The sequence below is a fragment of the Chiloscyllium punctatum genome, chromosome 44, assembly GCF_047496795.1.
Source record: "Chiloscyllium punctatum isolate Juve2018m chromosome 44, sChiPun1.3, whole genome shotgun sequence".
NCBI lineage: Eukaryota > Metazoa > Chordata > Chondrichthyes > Orectolobiformes > Hemiscylliidae > Chiloscyllium > Chiloscyllium punctatum.
This window is the reverse complement of record NC_092782.1, coordinates 58,077,399-58,088,504: the sequence shown is the minus strand read 5'-3', so window position 1 is coordinate 58,088,504 and position 11,106 is coordinate 58,077,399. Positions and strand designations below refer to the sequence as shown.

Here is an 11,106-nt window from a genome sequence, read left to right as displayed (position 1 = left end):
CTACTGCATGACCTTGATAAGTATGTACCTGTCAGGCAGGGAGGAAGTGGTTAAGCGAGGGAGCCATGGTTTACTACAGAAGTTGAATCTCTTGTCAAGAGGAAGAAGAAGGCTTTTGTTAAGATGAGATGTGAAAGCTTAGTTCGAGTGCTTGAGATTTACAAGTTAGTCAGGAAAGACCTAAAGAGAGAGCTAAGAAGAGCCAGGAGGGGACAGGAGAAGTGGTTGGCAGGTAGGTCAAGGAAAACCCTAAAGCTTTCTATAGGTTTATCAGTAATAAAAGAATGACGAGAATAAAATTAGGGTCAATCAAAGATTGTAGTGGGAAGCTGTGTGTGGAGTCTGAGGAGATAGGGGAATTGCTAAATGAATATTTTTCATCAGTATTCACACTGACAAAAGACAATTTTGTCGAGAAGAATACTGAGATACAGGCTACTAGACTAGATGGGATTAATGTTCACAAGGAGGTGGTGTTAGCAATTCTGGAAAGTGTGAAAATAGATAAATCTTCTGGGCTGGATGGGATTTATCCCAGGATTCTCTGGGAAGTCAGGGAGGAGATTTCAGAGCCTTTGGCTTTGATCTTTATGTCGTCATTGTCTACAGGAATAGTGCCAGAAGACTGGAGGATAGCAAATGTTGTCCCCTTGTCAAGAAGGGGAGTAGAGACAACCTTGGTAATGCGAGACCAGTGAGCCTTACTTCGGTTGTGGGTAAACTGTTGGGACTGGTTATAAGAGATAGAATTTATAATCATCTCAAGAGGAATAAGTTGATTAGGGATAGTCAAGGGTAGGTTTTGTGAAGGGTAGGTCGTACCTCACAAACCTTATTGAATTCTTTGAAAAGATGACCAAACAGGTGGATGAGGGTAAAGCGGTTGATGTGCTAAATGTGGATTTCAGTAAGGCAGTTAATAAGGTTCCCCACGGTAGACTATTATACAAAATACAGAGGCATGAGATTGAGGGTGATTTAATGGTTTGGATCAGAAGTTGGCCAGCTGAAAGAAGACAGAGGGTGGTAGTTAATGGGAAATATTCATCCTGGAGCTCAATTACTAGTGTGGTACCACAAGGATCTGTTTGGGGCCACTTCTGGTTTGTCATTTTTATAAATGACCTCGATGATGGATGGGTTAGTAAATTTGCAGATGACACAAAGGTTGGTGGAGTTGTGGATGGTGCTGAAGGATGTTGCAGGTTACAGATGGACATAGATAAGCGGCAGAGCTGGGCTGAAAGATGGCAAATGAAGTTTAATGCAGAAGTGTGGAGGTAATTCACTTTGGAAGGAGTAACAAAAGTAAAGAGTACTATGCTAATGGTAAGATTCTTGGTAGTGTAGATGAGCAGAGAGATCTTGGTATCCATAGATCCTTGAAAGTTGCCACCCAGGTTGATAGAGTTGTTAAGAAGGCATATAATGTGTTAGTTTTTATTGGTAGGGGGATTGAGTTTTGGAGCCACAAGGTCATACTGCAGCTGTACAAAACCCTGGTGCAGCTGCACTTGGAGTATTGCATACAGTTCTGGTCACCGCATTACAGGAAGGATGTGGAAGCTTTGGAAAGGGTTCAGAGGAGATTTACTAGGATTTACTAGGATGTTGCCTGGTATATAGGGAAGGTCTTATGAGGAATGGCTGAGGGACTGGAGGCTGTTTTCGTTAGAGAGAAGAAAGATCAAAGGTGACTTAATTGAGACATACAAGGTAATATTAGGATTAGATAGGGTGGACAGGGAGAGCCTTTTTCCTGGGATGCTGATAACTTGCACGAGGGGACATAGATTTAAATTGAGGAGTGATAGATACAGAGTTAGTTTCTTTACTCAGAGAGTCGTGGGGTTGGAATGGCCTGCCTGCAACAGTAGTAGACTCGCCAATTGTAAGTGCATTTACATGATCATTGGATAAACATATGGTTGAAAATGGAATAGTGTAGGATAGATGGGCTTCAGATTGGTTTCACAGGTTGGCACAATGTGGAGGACTGAAGGGCCTGCACTGTGCTGTAATGTTCTATGTTCTATGTTCAATGTTCTATGTAACTGTGGCTAGCATGTTGGCATGCCTTACAGAGATATGTTCATGATATCATCACTGTATCATAGCACGTGACCCAAGCATCAAAAGGTCTCGGACTCCATCTTACCTCAAATTCATTTGCAGCATGACACTCCACTGAAAGCATGTAACAGATTCAGACAGAAGGCATTTTAACCACCCTGGCATCAGGCTTTCTACATGATGCTGTCAATCTTCTTGTCATACCAGTACAGTATAGTAAACTAATTGCTTCATGTTAGCCCAGATCTTTAAGTGTCCAAGAAATACAATGGTCAGACACAAAGGATGTCTGGAAGATTTTTCAATACCACCAGGCTTGGTTTTCTACATTACAAGAGCTAACAGAAGCATAGCTTCATCCTGTGCAGCGAACACACACCAAGAGTGGGCAAGAAATGTCTGTCTAGCTAGTGATACCAACATCCTGCAAAAGCAGAAAGAAAACCTTTTATATTAAAGGCATCTATAGATACACTAATATTCTTGCTCTTGTGCTACTAAGGAATATTTATAGAGGCTGCTGAGGTTGGAAAGAACAGTAATTATCAGTGAAACAGTTATTTAAGGAGTATAATTCTGTCTAAGAGAGGGCAAAAAACATGTGGCATCAGAGAATGTATTCTGTCTCCGAAACTTGTCACACAGTCAGACTTACCTCTTATGCTGCAGATAACTTAAAAACACATTTTGGGAATTTAAAGCACTATCCAAAACTGTTGTTAATTGCCCATTTTTAGATAAACGACACACTGGGCAAAAGTGGTTGAGTTAGGAGAAAGGTATGGATAGATGAGGAATAATTTTGGGTGTGGGCGCTGACTCAATGGAGGGAATAGCCCTTCTTTTGTAGAAAAGCTCTGATTTTTAATCTGCATGATTCTGTTAGATAATCAGGTATGACCCTCAGTGGACAGGTGTGTCTAGACTCAGGTATGTAATATGATCCCCATGGATTCATTTCTATAGAGATGAATAGGCTTGTCTCTAAAAAGCACCGTTTACAACATCAGGACATCCTGAAGTACTTTTGTGCTGTAGCCGCTGTTGTAAGGGAAGGGTTTAGAAATAATTTTGAAGAAGGTAGGCCCAAGTCTGCTGATTAATTTTTTGTGGGATGAAGGGAATACAGAGGATTGGGTAGGATCCACAGCAGTGAACCAGACCATTCGGCTCCAATGATCCATGTGGTTATGCTCCACAGAGCCATTGTTTTGGAGATGCCGGTGTTGGACTGGGGTGGACAAAGTTAAAAATCACACAACACCAGGCTGTAGTCCAACAGGTTTAATTGGAAGCTCACTAGCTTTCGGAATGCTCCTCCACAACCACGTGATAAAGAAGCAGTGCTTCGAAAGCTAGTGATTCCAAATAAATCTGTTGGACTATAACCTGGTGTTGTATGATTTTTAACAGAATCATAAAGGTCTACAGCACCGAAAAAGGCCTTTGGTCCAAAGTATTTGCAGTGGTCAGAAACAACTATCTAACAATTCCCATCCCATTTCCCAGCACTTGGCCCATAGCCTTGTTTGCGCTGGCATCACAAATAGACATCTAAATATTTCTTCAATGTTTTGAGATTTCTCCCTTTTTTCTGAACTAAATTGCCTCCGGTAACCTTCTATTCCCTTCTCCCTGATATGCGTAACTGGATTTCCCTTAACCTATTGGGTGGCAGGGTGGCTCAGTGATTAGCACTGCTATCTCACAGGGCCAGGGGCCCAGGTACAATTCCTGCCTTGGGTGACTGTGTGGGTTTTCTCCCACAATCCAAAGATGTGTAGGCCAGGTGAATTGGCCATGCTACATTTCCCGTAGTGTTACGTGCATTAGTCAGAGGGAAATGGGTTTGGAGGGTTGGTGTGGACTTGTTGGCCTGAAGGCCTGTTTCCACACTGTAGAGAATCTAATCTAATCTTCAGCGACTCTTTGTTGTAGTGAATTTCTCACTCTCCCCCCTCTCGGTAAATAAACTTCTGAGATTTCTATTGGATTTCTTGATAACTACCTTTTATTGGAGGCCTCTAGTTACACTGTTCCCTATAAGAGGAAAAAATTTCTCTGTATCCATTAAAGTATTTTATAGTTTAGTAATTGTCCATTAGGTCACAGTGGTTAGCACTGCTGCCTCATCACAGCGTCTGAGACCTGGGTTCAATTCCCGCCTCAGGCGACTGACTGTGTAGAGTTTGCACGTTCTCCCCGTGTCTGCGTGGGTTTCCTCTGGGTGCTCTGGTTTCCTCCCACAGTCCAAAGATGTTCAGGTCAGGTGAATTGGCCATGCTAAATTGCCCGTGGTATTAGGTAAGGGGTAGATGTAGGGGTATGGGTGGGTTGCGCTTCTGCGGGGCGGTGTGGACTTGTTGGGCCAAAGGGCCTGTTTCCACACTGTAAGTAATCTAATCTAATCTAAAAAGATCAGCCGTAAACTTTCTTGTTTAAGGAGAGAAGAGTGTGTGGATCCTTTCTTGATATATATATCATTCATCCCTGTTACCATTGCTGTAAATATTCTATGGACCCAACCTAATGCCTCTAAATACTTTCTACAATCTGAAGAGTGGAGTCAAAAAAGTGTGATGCTGAAAAAGCACAATAGGTCAGGCATTCCTGATGAAGGGCTTATGCCCGAAACATCTACTGTCCTGTTCCTCGGATGCTCCCTGGCCGGCTATGTTTTACTATGTTTTAGACTGTGATCTCCAGCAACTGCAGTCCTCACTTTCTCCTAATACGAAGAATGGAACTGCACAGTGTGAATCACCGTTCAATACAGGCTTAATATAACTTCTGTTTTCTAGTTTTATTCCTCTAAGAATAGTGAGTCATGTTTTGTTTGCTTTTTCTCAATGGTCTTGCAAACCTACAGTGTAATATTTAGAGACTGGTTTACCCAAACTCCAGGATCTCTTTGTTCTACCTAGCTATACCCAGAATTCATCTATGTTGAACTTAATTTGCCAATTATTTTCCCAGTCTATAAGTTTTGTAATGTTGCCTGTATCTGTTGCTGTCCTTCTTCACAGTGAGGGAAGGGAATGTACAGGGTTTGGAAGGTTAACTTGCTCTGAACAGGACTTAAATGCAGAGGAGCCCATGGAATTGAGTGTGCGAGACCATTAAGAGATTTATAGATGAGGATTTTTGAAATTTGCAAATGAAATACAGCAAATGTTTTATTATCCAACACCTATGCGCGACCAGGAATGTGCCAATTGATCAAATGTTCCGGAAAATCAAGAGGTCTGCACAATCAGTGCAAAAACACACTCTAAGTAATAAAAATGTAATGCAGCATGTATACACATCACTATTATACCTTATTTACAACATAAGTCGCTTAAAAATGAAGCAACTTTGCCTCAAATAAAACTTACCGGCAGAGAGCCGTTTCACTCACACCCTCAGCTGACTACTTGGATATTGCAGTAGGTCACGGTATATGAGGAGAAATTGACTTGAAATGTAATCAACTGTCGATATTTCATGTGACCATTTGATTGAACAATATGTATACTTACCTTGAGGAAAATGAATTTTGAAAGCTATAATAATTGGACAGAATAATAGTGAAACTTTCAGTAGGTTTTGCTGATTTATCAAGAATGCTGTTTCATAAGTTCCCAATTAAAACAGAGTTTGCTTTACGACCAAAATGCAAATTGCAGAAAGTGTACTGATGAGTTTCAGGAAGATTCCAATAAACTTCAAAGTAAGAAAACCAATTTTTTTGTTTTCAATAAGCGAGAAACTATCCAAAATTTAATTTCCTCTAAAACCCATCTTGGAAAGTACAGAAACAAACATTATTTCCATAACTTAATAACATAATGCTATTTTCCAAGATGCATCGGAGCAGCTGGAAGTGCAGTGACTAACTCTTTTCCAGTACATCAGAAGAGTGAGGGATTCTGAGAAATGTTGGCTGAAGTCCCACTTCTGATTTTAGTAAAGACATTTACGTGTATTCAGACTTGCGTTCAGTCTGCTTCTTTGCCTCAATGGAACTTAGATGTGTTACATTAAACTTTTCAATCATGGATGGATGCACATGTTGTGAAAATGTTAGAACAAGTCAAAAAAGATTAACATGAACTGTGGATGATCCAGTTAGTAGTTTAAACCACTATAGTTTAACAATCCTCACTAATGTTACAAGAATGATTACAACCAAGAATTCCCTGAATCCCTGACCTAATTGGTGAGTTAGAAATGGATTAATCATTGTATGTTTGTCCTCTTAGAAGTTGTGGCATCCAACATTCTAGATACCATCAGTCCCCACACATCCACTCCCAGTTAATGAACCTGCTATTTCAGGTGATAATCCAAGAACAGAAAACTCTCAGAACTTTCTTTTGATCTGCTAAAGATGTTAAGAAATTTCCTAACATCGGTCCTATGTTGTAAGCTCCTTTGTTCAACTTTGACCAGTGGCATCACATAATCCTTTTTGAAATTCCTGGAAGGAGATAAGCCAGTATGATCGGTGTTATGTTGGTCATTTATCTGTGTTTATTCTTATGAAAGTTAAACAAATTCTTTTCCCCAAACTGAAATGTAGCTACTTCTAAGGAACTAATTAATAGGGTAGTTTTGATTAATACTCCAAATTGGGAAGAAAAATCCAAGCTTTCCCATCCACTCTCCTTTTGGAAGTACATTATGCCACAAAATTCACTGCTAAGCCTGTAAAGTTCAACAATTTGAGATGATAATTCCTGGCCTGTGTTTTTATCCCAAAGTGGGATTACAATGTAGTTTACTTTCTTTTATTTTTATACATCCTCCTTTGTAACGTGTGAGTCCCAATCTGATGGTTGAAGAGATTCCCCGCTGCTTGAGCAGCCCACCGGTCCAACCAGTGGCTGCCGTTTTAACTGTGCTGTGTCTCATTGTGTGATTCTACTTAAAATTGTGGATTATGAATGGAGAGAAAGTTAGCACTTCCCTCAATAAGAATGGAAGGAAGCCGAGCAGTTGTGAGGTGAATGAATGATTAAGATATTTCCGTTTACTTAGTGGCAGCTCACCATTTTTGTGGGACGTGATGTTGGATGGCGGTGGACAAGGTCAGAAATCATGCGACACCAGGTTATAGTCCAACAGGTTTATTCAAAATCACAAGTTTTTGGAGCAAGGTATTGTGTGACTTCTGATTTTGTGGTGATGTGGAGGCTCTTGTGACACTGTGATATTGTTCCTACCTCTGAGCCAGGAGGCCTGGGGTTCAAGTCCCCACCTCCTCCAGGTGTGTGTACTACCATCGCTGTACAGGTTAGTTGAAAATATCTATGATCTGCTGCTACCTTTATAGCTAAGACAATGGCAATTAAGCTCCTTTGTGAATACTGATTGCCTTCAGTGTATGCTAATAGTCAACTATCACAAAATCAAATTCCATCCCCATGGAATCTTGGGATTATAAACTCTCTGTTGCTTACTGACAGCAATGACATCAAGAAATCCACAGAATGGAATAATTGTACAGCACTTCTCTCTCTCAACAGTGTTTGTAAACTAGGATCTTATGAGTGTTACAAGTTGAAATGCATTGCAGAGACGGATTTCCAAAAATAAAAGGAACTTTTAAATGACATATTACTGCCTCTGGAAAAGATTGGATTGTAATTTAAAATAGGATGCCTCTGGAGAACAATTGACTTACATCAGACATAAGAGCACTTAACGTCCAGACCATTCCCCCGAACAATATGTGTGTATGTTACAGATTTAGGACAGGTTAACATTTATACTTGAAAGTGAATTTTCAAAAAAAAAAGTAAGACAAGCTCTTTAACTTGTTAACACTAGCTCATGTACAGACAACATCTTTTTGTTCCCTTCCTTTTTGGACTGTGCACTATAAAAGGATGACACTGCTTTAAACCAAGGAGACTGTGTAAACAGATGGCTATACTCTTCAAAATGGATCAATGGGAAACTTAAACTTCTTTCTGAATATGGTCTGCTTCCATTATATGCCAATAGCCCACCATCACTTCATCAAAATTTTATCTTACAGAAACTCTGATAATGAGCTATTTAGTGGTTACGATAAGTCCCAAGAAAGGTGATTATGGCACAGTGTTAGTGTCCCCATGAAAACTGCGTTCAAGTCCCACCTGCCTTAACAATATCTCTGCACAAATTGATTCAAAAAATAATTATAATTAATGCCAGCTGTGATCTTTTGGTTATTACATTGTGGGCTCAGCAAAACGTACTGGAGAAAGGAGTCTGAAGCAGACATTTTAAAGCACCATGAATAAACCTTTTTAAACAGATTGAAACTCATGTCATTTTTGCATAGACATGAAATATAAAATATCAAAACATCTGATGAAGAGCCGTCCAGACTTGAAATATTAGCTTACTCTTCCTCCACGGACACTGCCTGACCCATTGTGATTCCCAACATTTCTTTGTTTTCAGTACAGATTCCAGCATCTGCAGTAATTTGCTCCCATAAAATATCAAACACTGGATCAAACACAGAATTACTAGAAATATTCACTGACGTGAATGATGGAGGTTTCGGGGGTGATTGTTCTCAGCAAAATTGGAGTCCTTTACTGGAACGAAGCAACTCTGTGTACAGTATTGACGTCCGTCTATTGTATCTAATTGAAAGGCTAACAGATGGGCTAAGCTTGATAAAGAGCCGTGTGTACACTGATGCGTTCACTTTGTTGACTGTGCCTTATGCAGATCCTTTCTATGGAATGCTGTCTTCCTCAACTGCACAAAAATAATCCTCCTGCAAACATGAAATGAGCAGCAAAGGTAAATTAGATTACGGGTTTGTACTTGCCTCTCTCCTCTACCAGTGAAATGATTCACCCAGCAACTCCTTGTCCTGTGACAGCTTCCCAAAACGAACCTAGTATTGGAATGTTGGGTTGATAACTGGGGTGGTGGGGGGGGATGGGGGGGGGGGGGGGGATGGGGAGAGGGCACAAGTTTAAGATTCCCACCACCACTGAAGGAAGAGGAAAGGGGAGTGAGAAACTATTTTATGCAAAAAATGTTTAGGACATGACATGTCCAACTAGAAACAGATAGAGAGAAATTCACAGCAGCATTCAAAAGAGAAATGTTCCGTATGCAGCTTTATACTTTCATGATAATACCTGCAAACAACTTCAAGAGGTCTTGGGGAAGGAAACCTCTTCTTTTACACCTGGCTTTGTGATATTGCATTGTGCTGTTTTGCAAAGGCACCAAAGCCGCCTTGATTGGTAATTCCAACACAATGATTCCATTCACTATGTGTGAGCTTTATTATGAAGTTATAGCTTCCCTTTAAATGTAACATCAAGAAATGAATAAAAACTTTTATTAATGTGACTAGAATATTTAAGAGCTGGAAACATTCCAGAATTATGTTCTGGGATCTTCTATGCAAGAATTAACCATAGTTTGTAAATCCAATCAAAAGAAGGAATGGTAATGGTAAAAGATAATAAAGTATGTATAGATGAAATGGAATTTGTCAGATGAAAAATTTAAATGGTTCTTTTTTGATTAAACAGTTTCTTTCAAATGAATATTCAGTCTGTCCAAAATCCCGATATTATCTTCAAGCTCTTTGAAGCTAGACTGTAGACTGTATTTCGCCAAAGATTCTTGATAATGTGAAACAATAATTTACTACAACATCTGTCTATCTTTCTATCTATTTAGCTCTGATTTTATTGATAAACTTCACTTCATTTTGTGATTTTTCTGGTCATGGGTACATTTACAGTTGCCACATAATTATTGTGAATCATTTTGCTAAAATTTACAATTCAGGTTTATTATGTCAACTCTATTATGCTGTAGTTATAAGCTCTGGCTACTGGGTGGCTCTGTAGACTGCATTTGTCTTAACTCCATTGTCCCTATATATTATACATAAAATGTATGTTCATCAGCTCTCTGCAGGCAATGCTCATACACACAAGTGCTACATCTGACTTATTCACCAGACTTCTGATAACATGTTGTGTATTAATCACCAACAAATCACAACTGAGCAATCACAAACAATCGACCAAAACTTGCCTTTTCCGACCATTTTTCAGACCTGTTGCTAACTTAGTGGTTCATCATGGAATTGAATGACTGCACTATTATTCACCATAACTCCTTTGTTCACTAAAAACAGAAAGAACTGAGGATGCTGTAAATCAGAAACAAAAACAGAAATTGCTGGAAAAGCTCAGCAGGTCTGGCAGTACCTGTGAAGAGAAATCAGAGTTAATGTTTCAGGTCAGGTGACCCTTCCCCAGAGACCTTAACTGTGATTTCTCTTCACAAGTACTGCCAGATCTGTTGAGCCTTTCCAGCAACTTCTGTATTTGTTCATTTTTGTTCATTGTGCACCCATCATTTTTGTGCTGTATCATATGCTTGTGTTTTTCCAACAAGGCTCATGTGAGATATTGTATTAGATACTGTACTCAGTGAGCTCTTCAGCTGGAGGCAGCTTTGATGGGCTCTGGATCTGCAGCGGCGTTTTCAGAGGCAGCGTGGTTACAGAGGTGGTCAGTCAGCCTGTAAAGCCTGGAGCAGAACTCTTGCTTCCACATGGAATAGGTCCCTGGTGGCAGCATGATATGGGCTGGGAATCCCGGAGCAGGACACTCTCTCTGCGGCAGGGCATGGGTATGGAATCCCGGAGCAGGACTCTGGCGGCTGATTAATAACTTCATAAGATACAGCAGAATTAGGCCATTCAGCTCATCGGGTCTGCTCTGCCATTCGGCCATGCTCCTCACCCCCATTCTCCTGGCTTCTCTCTATAACCCTTCAACCCATTACCAATTAAAAATCTGTCTAACTCCTCCTTAAATGTAGTCACTGTCCCAGCATCCACTGCACTTTGGGGTAGCAAATTCCACAGATTCACACCCCTTTGGGAGAAGTAGTTTCACCGCAACTCTTAAATTTGCTCCCCGTTCTCCTAAGTCTATGACCCCTTGTCCTAGAATGTGTTACAAGAGGAAGCATCTGTTCCCTGTCTATTTTATCCGCCCCATTTATCAT

The 11,106-nt window shown here is 40.3% G+C and overlaps 1 non-coding gene across 1 annotated transcript; it reads left to right on the top strand.

Annotated features, from left to right (window-relative positions):
* The first annotated feature begins 6,990 nt into the window (after positions 1-6,990).
* Positions 6,991-7,115, top strand: LOC140467046 (U6atac minor spliceosomal RNA). The gene has a single exon (XR_011955336.1). It is a non-coding gene; the product is annotated as a U6atac minor spliceosomal RNA (small nuclear RNA).
* Positions 7,116-11,106: the final 3,991 nt, after the last annotated feature.